At 41.9% G+C, this 16,968-nt stretch overlaps 1 protein-coding gene and 1 long non-coding RNA gene across 5 annotated transcripts in view; one reads left to right on the forward strand and one right to left on the reverse strand.

The window, feature by feature from the left end:
* TBC1D1 (TBC1 domain family member 1) overlaps nucleotides 1-16,968 on the forward strand; it is a 227,163-nt gene that overhangs the window by 13,754 nt on the left and 196,441 nt on the right. The window lies entirely within an intron of this gene.
* The window catches only part of LOC132692616 (uncharacterized), a 63,314-nt gene that overhangs the window by 1,548 nt on the left and 44,798 nt on the right, over nucleotides 1-16,968 (reverse strand). Inside the window, exon 2 of the long non-coding RNA XR_013555316.2 lies at nucleotides 6,887-6,979. This is a non-coding gene — a long non-coding RNA (uncharacterized LOC132692616). The remainder of the gene's footprint in view (nucleotides 1-6,886; nucleotides 6,980-16,968) is intronic.

Genomic DNA, 16,968 nt, shown 5'->3' on the forward strand with positions numbered 1-16,968 from the left:
ATATGTTGTTTTGGTTGAGTATATAAAGAAAATTTGTCCTCATGCAGATATATGGTAGGAAAATGGAAAAACATTTTATACCCTTCTTAGAAAATTGTGGATATATATGTTTTTAATGTTCTATTATTTTGGGGGGAGAGAGAAAGAGAGAGTGTGAGCGGAGGAGGGACAGAGAGAGAGGGAGACACAATCCGAAGCAGGCTGCAGGCTCTGAGCTGTCAGCACAGAGCCTGATGCGGGGCTCGAACCCACAAACCATGAGATCATGACCTGAATGGAAGACGGACACTAAACCGACTGAGCCACCCACCCAGGCGCCCCCGTGTGTTTTACTACTATACCAAAACTTGACAAGTGGTAATTTCTTAAAGGTTAGATGCAATATGATATCTGAAACTGTATCAGAGCAGTTTTGTACTTTGTTATTTTAAAATTCATTGGTCTGTCCTGTACTTTAATGAATGTTTTAAGAATGTATGATTGTATAACATCATGCATTGATTATTTGGAAGACATTGGTTCACTGAGTTATATAGACCATACTCTGAGAACCAGGCTTTTAGGAAAGCTGTCTTTTCTATTTCACTCTCGAGTTGTACATGAGTCCATTAAATCACCAAATTTATTGGGCCATAGATTACATTTTCTTCATAACATCCCTCAGAACACATGTGAACACCGTGGCATAGGTTCTGGGTTGAAGTATAGTTTTGAGATGGGGCCCATGGTAGGAAATGAAAACATCCATTCTGGAAAACAGGTGGTTGCCATAGATGACCCTCGCTAGGTCTTTCCCCCTCCACATCACAAAGAAATCAAGAGTTCTGCCCAGACTCAGCCCTTGAAAAAACATAGTCTAGGAAAATTGTCTCGAGATTCTTTCTTCCAGTTCTTCAGCTTTCTCTTCTATGAAAATCTGTACTCAGAAGAACATCAGATTCACCACTCACTTGAGTTTTACTTGAGATCATTCATTAGAATATTTTTATTTCTATCCTTTTCATTATTTATGGGGTGAAAAAACTCTGCTTCCTTGAAAGAGACTTTCCATCACTGAGTTACAGGTAGTGTAAGTACTGGGGCTTCTGAATGGTCTGTTGCTGTTTTATGTCAATAGGAAGAAAGAATGGATTTTCAGAGGGGAAGGGTGGGGACTATGGAGATGGTAATAAATGGAGAAGTGTAGGTTGGTGTGCAGGTGAACGGAGAGGACAGCTGGTGTGGGACCCACAGTAAGTGAGTGATTGGGTGCATGAGAGCAGTTTTGCTGAGTGCCCACTGGTTTTTTGTTTGTTTGTTTGTTTGTTTGTTTGTTTGTTTTTCTGACTGATTTTCCTCCTCTATTAGAATATTTCCTGACTTTTCAAACACTGTTCTTGACTCTCCTCAGATTCTGATCTTCTGGATGCTGTGTCCTGTCTGGGCCCAGCATGGGTGTTTCATAATTGTGACGGGACACATATCATTAATGCAGGAGTGCTCATGGACTTCCTCTTCTCTACCCTGCCTCAGAGAATCTGCCAGAATCTTGATAGCCTTATTCCTCACTCTTCCAAAGAGGAAGTGTTATTTCTTACTGCGAGACAGGCGAAGTTGATCTCCCGTAATAAAGTGCTAAAACTCTATGGGTGAGGAGGAGGGGGAAAGTGTGGGAAGGGAGCATGGGGTTGGGGGTAGAGTAATTGCATGAACTTATAGAAGTAGAAGTGTAGAAAAAGCAGACTTCTAGAAAGAAGTTTGCTTGTAGAAGAGGACTTTATTGGGGTTAAGCATCCTACTCTTGATTTCAACTCAGGTCATGATCTCACAGTTGTGAGATCGAGCCCTGCTTCAGGCTCTGCACTTAGCATGGTGCCTGCTTGGGATCCTTGGTCTCCCTCTCTCTCCGCCCCTTGCTCCCTCAAAAATAAATAAATTTTAAAAAAAAGAAGAAGACTTTATTAAATATTGCTGAGGAAGATGTATTTGAGAGGAGGTCAGTGTCCTTTGAGAGAATGGGTTTCCTTTCCTATGATTTTTGGCATCTAAACTGCATGTCTATTTTTTTTGAGAGAGAGACAGAGCACAAGCAGGGGAGGGGCAGAGAGAGAGAGGGAGACCCAGAATCTGAAGCAGGCTCCAGGCTCCAGGCTGTCAGCCCAGAGCCCGACACGGGGCTTGAACCCACAAACTGTGGGTCCATGACCCTGAGCCGGAGTCAGACGCTTAACCAACTGAGCCACCCGGGTACGCCTAAACTGCATTTCTTGACTGTGACACATACCAGAGACTGAACCCCATGGGACTCCCTTACCACTAATATTAAGAATACTTAACTATTTGCAGACTTAAGAGCAATACATATTTCCTTTTAAAATTTCCAGCGAAGAACCAGTGTATTCTTCCATGATGCCCTGTGAGGATGTTGGCTCTCTCACTAACCCGTGGGTTTCAGAGCCACCTCACCCAGCCTGTCTGGATTAGCTTATGTTACATGTTCAGTGAAGAGGCGGTCTGCATTTTCTTTCCTGTGATTAGCAGGACTGAGACTTCAGTCCCCTATATAAAGGGCCAGAGTTGCTTTGGCTGAGTTTTATGATTTAGTCTAATACTTTGTCGGAATTTGACTTTTGACTGTAGCTTTGTTTTGGTTGCATTTTGTCCATTACTGATTTGTCTTCGTAATTCCCCATCTGCTTGGAGTTAGTTTCACATTAATCGTTTAAAATCGGCCTCAGTGACTTCAGGATTTTCAGTCGAGTCCGGCTTCCATCGCGTCTCCAGCATGGCTATTGGATTTGCCAGCTCATGACTTTCTTTCTTTGCTAGAGTGACGATGGAAATTATGACACTGAGCTGGAGCGTTTTGTTCCTGAGGGTGATGATTCAACGTAGGATTCCTTTCAAGATATTCCTATCTGTTGCCCTTCCTGCATCTGATTTTCAGAATTTCTAAATTTCAGACATTAGTCTTTTTTGCTCCTCAGGGGATGGTTCTGAGCAGGTTTTGCTGTGCAGATTTTGGAGGACTGTTTAATCTATGTTAAATTCCTGCCGGGCATCTTTAATCCTCTTCTGGTTTATTATGTAAGGTTTCGTTTGGGGTCCCCCTCGGCAGCTGTGACTCAGTGCGTGGTTGCCTGGAACAGCGTATCCGCCAGCTGATCAACACTTGACCGTCCGTCACGCTAGACAGAAGTCGGTTGCTGGGTGCAAAGGTTGGCACGGATTCTTCTTCGTCTATAAAAAGAGTGTCCCGGACTGCATGAACTCCAAAGTATTTGTTGGAGGGGTTGGGTTCATGACACGGGATTGATTACATAATTTATTTTTGACTTCGAAAAATGAGTCTGAGGGCTTCAGAAGCATCCACCATGTGATGGATGCTTAATTTTTTAAAAACTGTTTGTTTTTCAATGCATATCACTTTAGATAGCTTTGCATTTTCGCCACATGGCTTTGAGTTTGATAATTACTTTTTAATACAAACCTGTTCCTAAGAATAGAGTTTACAAGTATCTTGAACCTAAAGTTGACTGGTGTCTTAAAAGGATTTATTTATAGCCTAGACCTTTCCTGTCCAGTGCCGTAATCAGTAGCCATATGTGGCTTTTGAGCGCTTGCAGTGTGGCTGGTCTGAACTGAGATGTGCTGTAAGTGTCAGAACATAGTGGATTTCAAAGACTTTCTTTGAAAAAAAGGACTTGAAATATCTCAATAATTTTCCATATTGATTACATGTTGAAATGATAATATTTTAAATATATCGGTTAAACAAAACATTATACTAGAATTAATTTCACCTGTTCATTTTACTTTCTTTCATATGCCTACTAGAAAATTTATAATTACATATGGGGCACCGGGGAGGCCCAGTCAGTTCGGCATCTGACTCTTGGTTTGGGCTCAGGTCATGATCTCACAGTTCATGAGACTGAGCCCCGGGTCGGGCTCTGTGCGGACAGTGTGGAGCCTGCTTGGGATTCTCTCTCTCTCTCTCTCTCTCTCTCTCTCTCTCGCACACTTTCTCAACATAAATAAATAACATTAAAATTACATATGTAGCTTGTACCCTTTCTGCTAGTCAGCACTGGACTAGGCCAGCTACCTAGGAGTATTGCCAGAAATAATCTGAACGTTCATCACAGAGTGACTCCAGAGTTTCCCCCTTTTCTTTGCTGCCTTCTTTTTTTAATGATAGAATTTTGCTCAAAGTTCTTCTGAAAAAAATCATATTCAAAACTGTATCTATTTTTTTTTTGAGGTGGTATCTCATCATAGTTTTTTTTAAATTTTTTTATTTTTTAAAATTTACATCCAAATTAGCATCTAGTGCAACAATGATTTCAAGAGTAGATTCCTTAATGCCCCTGACCCATTTAGCCCATCCTCCCTCCCACAACCCCTCCAGCCACCCTCAGTTTGTTCTCCATATTTAGGAGTCTCTTCTGTTTTGTCTCCTCCCTGTTTTTATATTATTTTTGCTTCCCTTCCCTTATGTTCATCTGTTTTGTCTCATAAAGTCCTCATATGAGTGAAGTCATATGATTTTTGTCTTTCTCTGACTGACCAACTTCACTTCGCATAATACCCTCCAGTTCCATCCACGTAGTTGCAAATGGCAAGATTTCATTCTTTTTGATTGCCGAGTAATACTCCATTGTGTATATATCCCACATCTTCTTTATCCATTCATCTATCAGTGGACAGTTGGGCTCTTTCCCTTCTTTGGCTATTGTTGATAGTACGGCTATAAACATGGGGGTGCATGTGTCCCTTGGAAAAACTGTATCTATTTTTAACTCTAGATGTGTATTGCAATGAACAAGAGCCCTGTGAGCCATGAGTATGGGACATACTGGAAGAGATAAATCTCTTCTTTCTACTTTGTCTTTCTTTCTTTCTTCTTCTTCTTTTTTTTTTTTTTTTAATACTTTTCCTGCCTCTGAATACTCAGGCATCTGCTCCACTAATTGTTGCCTGTGAGCCTGAACCAACAACCAGAGCAGACCACGTGTAGAGCTGGCCTGGCTCTGAGAGCCTCAGAAGAGGCCAGAGGGCAGGTGGGGCTTTGGGGAGGAGCTGACACAGGACACGTGAGAGAAGAGGCAGCCTCGAGTGGTGCCATCACTGAGGTGGGACCCTGTGTCTGGCCGAGCACTTTAAATGTGACTTCTTGACAACCAGTCCTGCAGAAACACTCTTAGTTGCTTTAGTTCTGGGCAGTGTGTCAGAAGCCATGATTTCTTGTGGTCGAGTGATGTAGGTATTTGAAATGTTGCAGATGGAACATTAATCCATGCGCTGGAAGGCTCCCAATATGTCATGTACTTGGCTGGGTGCTCTGGTACAAAATCAAGTAAGATAAGATTGCCCCCTCAAGAGGTATAAGGATATTTTTCTGTTCTGATTGCTGCACTGCCAGGAGTTCACAACATCTGTAAGTTATAGAAGACAACATGCGGGGAGATCAGGAGGAGGTTGTGCCTCCAAGTGCCTGCAGTTATTTGAAAAGCTAACATATATATCCAAAAAGAAATAGACAAATTATGAATTGCTCTGGAGGGCAGAAGTAGGAACAGTAGATATTTGTAAAGAGACAGATCTTTGGCCCTTCCTAGTAATGATAGGCAACTAATTATGTTTAATTATTTTTAACGTTTATTTTTGAGAGAGAGAGACAGACAGGCGGATAGAGTATGAGCATGGAGGGTCAGAGAGAGGGACACACAGAATTGGAAACAGGATCCAGGCTCCGAGCTGTCGGCACAGAGCCCTAGATGGGGCTCGAACCCATGGACGGTGAGATCATTACCTGAGCCAACATCAGATGCTTAACTGACTGAGCCACCCAGGTGTCCCGATAGGCAACTAATTATTTTTTATTTTTTATTTTTTTTTAAATTTTTTTAACGTTTATTTATTTTTGAGACAGAGAGAGACAGAGCATGAACGGGGGAGGGGCAGAGAGAGAGGGAGACACAGAATCGGAAGCAGGCTCCAGGCTCTGAGCCATCAGCCCAGAGCCTGATGCGGGGCCCGAACCCACGGACCGCGAGATCGTGACCTGAGCTGAAGTCGGACGCTTAACCGACTGAGCCACCCAGGTGCCCCAATAGGCAACTAATTATTAAAGGGTCTGTATTGAGCAATGGATGTGGATGGATTTTGTCCCAAGGAGATTTCACCTGGCAAGTCTGGTTCTTGCTCTTCCTCCGGTTTCTACACCTCCTGTTTACGAGGAATGTAGTCCTGACAGTGTTCACCTTTCCTTTCAGACAACAGACTGGCTCCTAAATCTATTTTACATTGCAGTGAAGTTGTTCCTTATAGTGTCTGTTTGTCATAGCTCTGTCTTCTGGAAGGACTCCGGGTGAATGTATTTTCCATGGGACATTTGAATGGGTTTTAAAGACCCATTAGGAGTTTTCCAGGCGAATGATTGGGTACAGATCGAATGGACATTCTAGTTAGAGGATACGGGGTGTGCCAAGCCACAGCAGGACAAGGGAATGTGGAGGCACCTGCTGTGGCTGGGGCTGCTGTGATTAGAGTTTTGCAAGTTGCAGGGTCTGAGATGAGACTGGGAGGAAAGGCTGGGGACAGATTTTATGGGGCTTTGTATACCGTGCTGAGGGGGTTGGATATTCTTCTTGAGAAGGTTGCTATTTAAAGGCATTGATCAGGGAAAGTGAGATGACTGGGCTTGTTTTTAGATTTTGGAGAGGAGGAAGGGCGGAGGAATGAGAGATGAAGCTGATCAGTGAGGAGGCTATCGCCGTAGTGAGCGGGAAGGCTCAAAGGATGTCTTGACCCAGGGAGCCTGGCTGGCTTGGTCAGCAAAGCTTGCAGCTCTTAATCTCAGGTCCTGAGTTTGAGTCCCACACTGGGCAGAGGGGTTACTCACACAAATAAATGAGAAGTGTCTTGATCCGTAAGTATGATGTGAAGGGACTTGTTCTGGTGGAACCAAGTTGATGTCTTCGATCATTTTCCCCCTCTGGAAAAATGAATAGTTTAAAATTTTTTTTATGTTTATTTATTTTTGAGAGAGAGACAGAGTGTGAGTGGGGGAGGGGCAGAGAGAGGGAGACACAGACTCCGAAGCAGGCTCCAGGCTCCGAGCTGTCAGCCCAGAACCTGACGCAGGGCTCAAACTCATAGACTGCGAGATCATGACCCACGCTGAAGTTGGACGCTTAACCGACTGAGCGACCCAGGTGGCCCTGGAAAAATTAATAGTTTAATTTAATAGTTTATTGGTCTCTCCTGGACGAGAAAGTCAGTCACATTCTGATTTGCTGTCCTATTGATGCTGACCTGCCTGGTTCCTAAGGAATGATAAGAAGAGTAACATAGAAGTAAAATTTTGATCTGGTTGTGCTTAGACTTCTAAAAATATATATCCTCCTCTCTCCCATCTTAAAAACAAACCCTCTACTGACCCCATATCCCAATCCAACTTCCTGCAGTTACTGGCCCAATTTTCTGCTCCAGTTTTTTTTTTTTAAGTTTATTTATTTATTTTGAGGGAGAGAGGGAGAGAGAATCCCAAGCAGGCTCTGTGCTGTCAGCACACAACCTGACACGGGGCTTGAACTCATGAACCGTGAGATCATGACCTGAGCCAAAGTCAAGAGTCAGATGCCCAACCAACTGAGCCACCCAGGCGCGCCTTCTGCTCTGTTTGTTAAGAGCTGTCGTGGTGGCGGGGCGCCTGGGTGGCGCAGTCGGTTAAGCGTCCGACTTCAGCCAGGTCACGATCTCGCGGTCTGTGAGTTCGAGCCCCACGTCAGGCTCTGGGCTGATGGCTCGGAGCCTGGAGCCTGTTTCCGATTCTGTGTCTCCCTCTCTCTCTGCCCCTCCCCCGTTCATGCTCTGTCTCTCTCTGTCCCAAAAATAAATAAAAAACGTTGAAAAAAAAAATTTAAAAAAAAAAAAAAAAAGAGCTGTCGTGGTGGTGCCTTCACTTTCACTCACCCATTTTCTCCTCTTACCAATTGGCCTTCTGTCCTCATCATTCTGCTAAAAAGGCTCATATCAAGTCACCAGCCACCTCCAGCTTCTGAGATCTGGTGATCCCGTCACTGCTTCTGTCATCCAATTTCTCTGTAGCTTTTGGCATCGTTGGCAAGATAGCATTTCTTCTATCTTGAAACACTCTCTTCTCTTGGCTTTTGGAGAACTATACCTTTCTGTTTCCCTTTCACTTCATTAGTGGTTTCCACCCAGACCCCTGTGTTTGTTCTTCCTCTGCTTCTCAATTTTGAGTTTTGTTTTGTTTTAATATTTTATCTTTAAGAAATCTCTACATCCAATATGGGGCTTGAACTCACAACCCCAAGATCAAGAACCACATGCTCTACTGGTTGAGCCAGCCAGGCACCCCTCAATTCTGAGTTTTATGTTCCCCAAGTCTCAGTCTTCTACATTTCTCTTTTCGGTCCTCTTTCTGGATGAGCTCATCCAGTCTCATAGTGTTAAATATCACCTGTTTGGTGCTGACTCCCAAAAGTGAACCTATTGCTTCCAACTCGCTGATGACTTACAGACTTGTCTAACCAGCTGCCAACTTGACTTGTCTACGTGGCTGTTGCATAGGCATCTCAAACTCAACCTGGTTAAAAAAGAACCCTTGACTTTCCTCCCCACCAACCTGTTGCTTCCTCAGCCTTCTGCCATTCGAATGTGGCAATGACAGTCGCTCCAGCCAAAATCTAGTTGTCTTTTTCAATTTTCTTCACATTCTCTTTTGAATTATTCAGGACCTGTTCCAAATCTGCCGCTTCTCTGATTCCATTGCTAACCCTGAGCTCCAGGCCCCATCATCTCTCATCTGGACTGCTATAGTACTTCCTAACTGTTCTCCCTGTTTCTGTCCTTGCTGCTTTCTCCACCAGCCAGTCATCCAGAGAGAACCTGGAAGCACTTTTAGAAGACCTATGAATTCATGACACTTCCCTGCCTAAAACCTCTCTTGTAACTTTCCCCTATATATAAACTAGAATCCCGTGTCCTTGCTGGGGCGTACCACGTGGGCCTTGTTCCTCACATTCTTTCCAGTGCTGTCTGGACCCCAGCCACCCTGGTGTTCGTATTCCTAAAACATGACAGCCCAATTCTTCACTCAGGGTCACTGCATTTATTGTTGCCTCTGCCTGGAAGATTCTGCTAGTTCCCTAGACCATGATGGAGTTGGTTTAAATCTTATCCTCTGGCCACCCCGTTAAAAGTACCCCCACACTAATCACTGTGACTTCATCTGCTTTTTATGTCTTCATAATACTTATTAGCATCTGAAATTATCTTGTTTGTTGATAGGCTTCCTTGTTTACCATCTCCTCACCTGCCTAAACTCCTAAGAGAACAGGACAGGGCCTTTGCCTATCTTGTTCATTGCCAGACCTGGGCACCCAGAACAGTGCCTGGTACATAATGGGAACTTCATGAATGAATGAAGTGAGTGAGTGAATGAATGGGTGAGTGAGTGAATGTTATATTTTTGTGGTTATTCTTGGGGATGTGATTCTCCTTTCTGTTTTTGATTTTTTAACCCAATCTCCTCTGGAAACCCCACGTGCAGCCATATTTGTTTATTTTCCTATTTCACCTTTCCTTTCTCATGAGGACAGATTTCTCTTTGTTCGGTCAGGATTTTGTTCTCAGATACTGTCCCCCTCTCCCCAGCTCTCCTGAGCTTCTTTCCTCCCAGTCTTTGTTCATAAAATGGTATTCATTGGCTCTCAGCTCTTTGAAATCTGTGTAGTTCTCATCCTTGCTTTTTATGAACTCAAAATTTTCTTGGCATTTATTGGTCACTATTGTGGGAAAGATTTCATGAATATTGAGCAGTCTATTACTGAGAAACTTTTGCTTGTGTGTAAGGTAAATCCTTTTAGCAGTGACTTGAGCCCATTTTTTTGTATAAGTCTTTGTTTTCCAGAATAAATAGTTTTTCCGATTATACAGGCAATAATGTGAAATGTAAAAAAAAAAAAAATTAGTACAAAAGTGTTAAAATTTAAAGATTCCTCTTAATCCTACCTCCTAGAGAGAAACCAATATGAACAGATTGGCGTATATTCTTATTGATATTATTTTTTATTACATAAAAAATTTTTCTATATGGAATTAATTTATATATTCATTTTGACCATTTCTTTTTTAACTCTGTGCTCTTTGTCTCTCTCTCTCTCTCTATATATATATAATAGAAATAAATACACACACAGATACAACTATAAATATAGATATACCTTAGACACTTTTCATGGCAGTTAAAGTACATCTTTTGAGTGATTGCACAGTTGTATCAGCAAGGAAAAAGGAAGGGTTGGTTTTATAACTGTGGCACAGCCGCTCTTGGGTGACAGCATCATCTTTGGTTAGCTTTGATGAGCCATTGTCATTATAAAAAGAGAACATAGACAGGATGGGCTGCAAGTGACTCAGAGATGTCTAATCTGCTTAGCATAAGAAACAAACAAGATTTTGGAGCCACAAAAGCAAAAATAAGCAGTTGGGACTGCATCAAACTAAAAAGCTTCTGCACAGCAAAGGAAACCACTAACAACAAAATGGAAACCTGTGGACAGGGAGAAAGTATTTGCAAATCACATATCTGATGAGGGGTTAATACCTAGAAAATATAATGAACTCCTACAACTCAAGAGCAAAAAACCAATTCGATTAAAAAAATGGGTAGAGGAACTGAATAGACGATTTTCTAAAGAAGTCATACAAAAGGCCAACAACATGAAAAAGTACTCAATGTACAGGGAAGTACAAATCAAAACACAATCCTAAGGATGTCACCTCACACCTGTTAGCATGGCGATCATCAAGAAGACAAGAGATAACTAGTGTTGGCAAGGATGTGGAGAAAAGGGGTTCCTCAAACATTATTAGTGGGAATGTAAATTGGCACGGCCACTACAGAAAACATGTGGAGGTTCACCAAAAAATTAAAAATAGAATTACCTGGGATCCAGCTATTCTACCTCTGGAGATATATATATATATATATATACACACACACACATTTATATGTGTATATATACATTTATATATCTACACAAAGAAAATAAAAACAGGATCTCAAAGAGCTGTCTGCACTTCTGTGTTCATTGCAGGATTCTTCACAATAGCCAAGGCACGGAAGCAGCATGGAAACAACTAGGTCTCCATTGGGTAAATGGATAAAGAAGTTGTGAGATGTGTTGATAAAGAGTTGTGTGTGTGTGTGTGTGTGTGTGTGTGTGTGTATACATATATAATATGTATTTTTTTTTTAAGTATTTTTTAATGTTTATTTATTTTTGAGACAGAGAGAGACAGAGCATGAGCGGGGGAGGGGCAGAGAGAGAGGGAGACACAGAATCCGAAACAGGCTCCAGGCTCCGAGCTGTCAGCTCAGAGCCCGACACGGGGCTTGAACTCACGGACCGTGAGATCATGACCTGAGCCGAAGACGGCCGCCCAACCGACTGAGCCACCCAGGCGCCCCAATATAATATGTAATGGAATATTATATAATATGTATCACATAATATATAATGGAATATTATGCAGCCATGATAAAGGAAATCCTGTCATTTGTGACAACATGGATGGACCTTGAGGCCATGATGCTAAGTGAAATTAAGTCAGAGGAAGACAAATACCATATGGTATATGATACTTAAAAAGCTAAAAGCATAGAAACAGAATAGAATGGTAGTTACAAGGGGCTGGGCGTAGAGGAAATGGGGAAATGGGGTCAAAGAGTATAAACTTCCAGTTATAGGGTGAGTAAGTTCTAGTGATCTAATGTATGGCATGGTGATTACAGTTAATAACACTGTGTTGTATACTTAAAAGATTCTAACGGAGTAGAACTTAAATGTTCTCACCCCTAAAGAAATGGTAATTATCTGGTGAGATGGAGGTATTAACTAATGTGATGCTATGCTTTGCTATGGTAGTGATCATTTTGTAATAGATAAGTGCATCAAATCAATACCTTGTACACCTTAAACTTACACAGTGTTAAATGGCAATGATATCTCTGTAATGCTGGGACAAAAAGATACACGAGAACAATGAAAAAATAAAGTGAAATAAAATAATAAAAGACAAGACAGGAACCACAAAGGGTTTGGAGAAAGCCAGGCTTCAACACCGAAGTATGGGAAGCTGAGGCCAATTTTCAGTGGAAGAATTGGGGGAATGGCCAAAGTCTTCTAAGAACAGGAGTTCAGATATTAGTTTTTAGTTAGCCGCAGTGGTGTATTATGTTGCAGTAATATATCTCACTCCTCTCTCACCATGGCCTCCGCTTGCTGATATCCCCAAATAACTATTAGCATCTACTACACAGAAGAGGTCGTGTGAATATCATTTGGGGAAATCAAAGGACAGCGGCTATGTGGTCTGTCTGCACAAAGTGAGCAGGGAAAGGATGAGTGATAAGAGTGATAGGAGATAGGACAGGAAAGAGAGCCAGTGGTTGCTGGGGTCTGGAAGCTAGAACAGAGGGAGCAGAATGAGCCATGGACTCTCAAGAACCCCCTGGAGATTTTGCGATGGGTGCTGGCCTTCTCTTTCCCCATGAGAAGAGATTTTGATCCAATTCTTTAATCTCTTAAGTGACAGAATGGACCCGGCTGCTTATCTGGTCTATATATGGATGTACCATAATTTAGCCAGCCCTTATGAATAGTCATTTAGACTTTCCTTATTTTTATTATATAGTTTTTTCTGCAACAAAAACCTTGTGCAGCTTTGTATCTGCTTCTAAACAGAAATAGTTAATTCATAGAGATTAATAGAAACTATGCTGCCTCCTCAAAAAAAAAAAATGTTTTTGGTGATCCCCTTAGCAGCAGTCATGGCTTGGAGCCCATAGCTGCCCTGTGCTACCTCTGTGATGCTAAATTTCAAAACAGAGATTACATTTTAATTATGATGGCATGTCTTGATGAGATTCAGAGCTTTGAAAAACAACTGGAGACATGTCGCACATGCAAGTGAATAAACGTCACATCCATGTGATTTCCATTCTCAGAGCTTGATTTATGACACTTGGACTTCTGAAACCTATTCTTACCTTTCTCCTTCCACGGTATTATGGATTTTCTGAGGATTGCTTATAATAAATGAGGTCACTACCACTGACTTTTACAAGAGGAGATAAAGCTGTATATTCCATTTGTGCTTTATGAAGCAAGTAAAATTATATTAAACAAGATTTTATATTTTTCTTTCTTGGCTTTTATGTCTTCAATAGTGAATAAACCAATGTCATTGTGGAGTGGTTCTGGCGTCTTCTTTGTAAGGCTAGCCTACAGTTTTTGATCAGTATCCAAAACCCAGATGTACAAAAAGCATACTTCATCTATCAACTAATTGTAAATGACGCTTTTATTTTTATAAGTACACAATATATGCTATTTTAAAATTTCTTATTACATCCTCATATATATAACTTTTAAAAAAATGTTAATTAGTATAATTCAACGTAATTGTCAAAAAACTTTTCCTTTAAGGTTTTAGTTGATATTTTACTTGTAACAAAATGTCAAACAGGGAGAAAAGATGTGAAAGAAAATGATTCCTATCTAGATGCTTGAAGACTTATTCCTCACCCCCCACACATACACCTTTTTTTTAATGAGAAATGTGCATTTTAGAAATAAAAGGTTCAAAAGAAGAAACAGACCAAAGAATTTTGAGGCCATAGATTTTAATTTGATCAGACAGTTTCTATACAGTTAACTATACTGGGAAAAGAACATCTACTCCTATTTGAAACTCAAAATGTGATCACTAGTTAAAAATGCATTGCATATTTCTCAAAATAAATACAATAATGTAAATTCAAAATCTGCGATATCATCTGTTTCATAGTTGAGATATGTGAATTTCCCCCTCTTTTGACTCTTATCAGTGCTGAGTGATTACATTAAATTATCTATACGGACTTTTTTTTTTTTAAGTTTACTTATTTATTTTGAGAGAAAGGCGGGGGGGAGCGGGGAAGGGGAAGGGAGAGAGTATCCCAGGCAGGCTCTGCACTGTCAGTGCAGAGCCTAACACAGGGCTCAGACTCACGAACCATGAGATCATGACCTGAGCTGAAACCAAGAGTCAGATGCTTAACTGACTGAGCCACCCAGGTGCCCCATTTATACTGACTTTTGGATGTTAACAAATCATTTTCATCACAAGCAGAATGGTCTTATTTAGCTTTGCTACGACTGGTGCGGATTGATTTCATTCAGGAAACATTACCTGAACATGTACTATATGTCAGACACTGTGCTAGGCCTAAGGGGTACAAAACCCAACCAACTGTCCATGCCCTTGAGGAACTTAGCGCCCGGGGGCCGTGAAAGGGGGGGGGGGGGTGAGAGTTTGGAGGACAATCACAGACAGATGCTTCAGTATAACCTGGTAAGGGGTAGTGGGGATCAGTTGTATCCATGGCACTAGATGAACTCTCCTCCACCTGGGATTCCAGGAAGCTATCTTGGAGAAGATGATGTGTAATCTGAATCTTTAAAGAGGTATGAGAACCAGGTGAAGATACAAGGCACAGAGCCATGGGAAGCGTGAGGTGGGGAATGGCCAAAAAGAGGAGGGAGGATGAATGAATAGGTGTTTGGCCTTAGTGGCTGGCTGAGATGGGGAATTGGAAGAATAAGGGTGGTGACTTTCATTTGGGGCTTGTGGGGTGTTGGAGTTGTTTGAGGGACACCCCATGGGCTGAAGCTCAGATGAGTAGTCAGGACTGGAGATACATGAATGGAGCCTGTGCATGGTAGTTAAAACTATGAGAGTGGGTGACAACAGTAAGGAGAAAGGAACATCGGGGAACATGGTGGGTATTTTAGGAGGTGGGCAGGGGAAAGGGAGTCCGAAAGGGAGTATCAAGACAGGAGGCCCATGAGAAAGCAGTATCCCAACAGCCAAGACAATAGGGATTTTCAAGAATGAGGACAAGGACAGCAGTGTCAAGAACAGTAATGAAGTTTGGATGGCTAACAGCTTGACAAATGTTCCCTAGTTGTAGCCCTGTGGGTGCTTCCTACAGGGGGACCTTTGTTTCAGTGGAGTAGCAGCAGGTCAATGCTAGATGCCATCGAAGATGGCACATCAAAGACATTGAGATGCTGTTGTGACTTCTAACCCAACCCAGGAAAAAAATATGTGTGTATACACACACACACACACACACACACACACACACACACACACACACAGATAGATTGATAGACAAAATTTTCATTCTGCTTGACCTAATTTTTCTTCCTTTTTCTAATTTTATCTCAACGCCATTTGTTGTTTTTTTTTTTTTTTTTTTTTTTTTTTACCATCCCCACCTTTTGACTGTAAAAATAATGGCCACAACTAATTTGCATGGCTCTGTAACTTACAAAATGCTTTTACATACATCATTGTATTTGATATGCTCACCCACCTTTTCAGTTGATACTGTAAGTGATTTACAGTTACTTAGGGTGAAGGCTCACACACATGGGGTCCTGGATGCCTTGTAATTCAACCCCCCTTTTGATATTTAGGAAACTGAGGTTCAGAGAGACTTAGTGCCTTATGTCAAATGTCACCCCTCTCTGGAGGGCCCTAGCACCAGAGACCAGCCTCCTGATTTTCATTGCATGATTCTAATTATAGGGTGGGGACATTGGTGAGGTTCAGGCAACCGTGTCAGCATTCAGTACAAAAGAAGCTTTGACCCATCACCAGCTAAGATCCTGTACATTTAAACCATCTTCCCTCACTCTAATGCCATTTGCCTGTAGGCAACTAAACCAAAGACCCTCCAGCCTCATCTGTGTTAATTGCCTAAGCTTCCCTCACTGTGTTCCCGCTCATGTCCCCTACTATTGGAATTTGTTCTTTTTGCCTGGGCAGTATTCTATTACTTAATCTATCAATAGCCTCTTCCTTTGGTCCACTGGGAGTGACCCATGGCTAATTAGCATATTCTGTTACCTTGGCTTCAATGATTGGTTCAGGGGTGAGTTTATGATCCAAGGCAAGCAAGTCAGAGTCGATCTTGGAAAGACAAGCTCTCTGCTGGGGCTGCTGGGGACCACGTGGCCACTGCCTGGCAAGAGCCTGTGTGAATGAAGCCACCATGGAGGCAGCACAGTGATGGATGGGGTAGCTGGGCCCTGATGATGTCATCTCCGCACTGGGATCCAGCCTGCCTGGGAGCTGGAGCTCTCCCTGCACTTTCAGATGCAGGTGTCCAAGCCAGGAAAGTCCCCATTTATGCCTAATCCCTGTGGGTGGCAGTTGCAACCACAAGAACTTTAATAATTCTCTTCTTGTTTTCTTTTCTTTTTCTTTTTTTTTTTTTTAGCTCATTTGCCCCATGTCTTGACTTGACCCACTGGGTTTGATGGTTGCATTCTCTAGGATTTGCTTCAGACCTATCCTCTTACTCTGGGCTTTTTCAAAGAGGCTGCACTTGCTGGTTCCTGCCCCGTCCCCCCTCCCCCCTCCCCAAACCCTTTCCTGGGCTGTTTTTCTCATTACTGTGCTATGAGTCAGAGTTTATAAGTTTATGAGCAGCCTGTGCTTGGTATGAACTGATTATTGCTGTTATTAATAATGGCAGAAGAAATTCCTACCATTAATGCTGTACTGTTTTATTGTGGTAAAACACATATTACGTAAAATTTATCATTTTAACCATTATTAGGCTACAGTCTGGTGGCATTAAGTACATCCGCTATGTTGTACGACTATCAGCACCGTCCATTTCCAGAACTTTTTCATCATCCCAAATAGGATGTACTCTGTACCCATTAAATGTAACTCCCCATTTCCCTTCTCCCCAGACCCTGGTAACCTCTATTCTACTTAGTGTCTCTGTGAATGTGCCTATTCTAGGTATCTTTTTAATTTTTAAATTTTATTTTATTTTAATGTTTATCCATCTCTGAGAGAAAGAGAGAGACAGAGCACAAGTGGGGGAGG

The sequence above is a fragment of the Panthera onca genome, chromosome B1 (genome assembly GCF_046562875.1).
Source record: "Panthera onca isolate mPanOnc1 chromosome B1, mPanOnc1 haplotype 2, whole genome shotgun sequence".
NCBI classification, from domain to species: Eukaryota; Metazoa; Chordata; class Mammalia; order Carnivora; family Felidae; genus Panthera; species Panthera onca.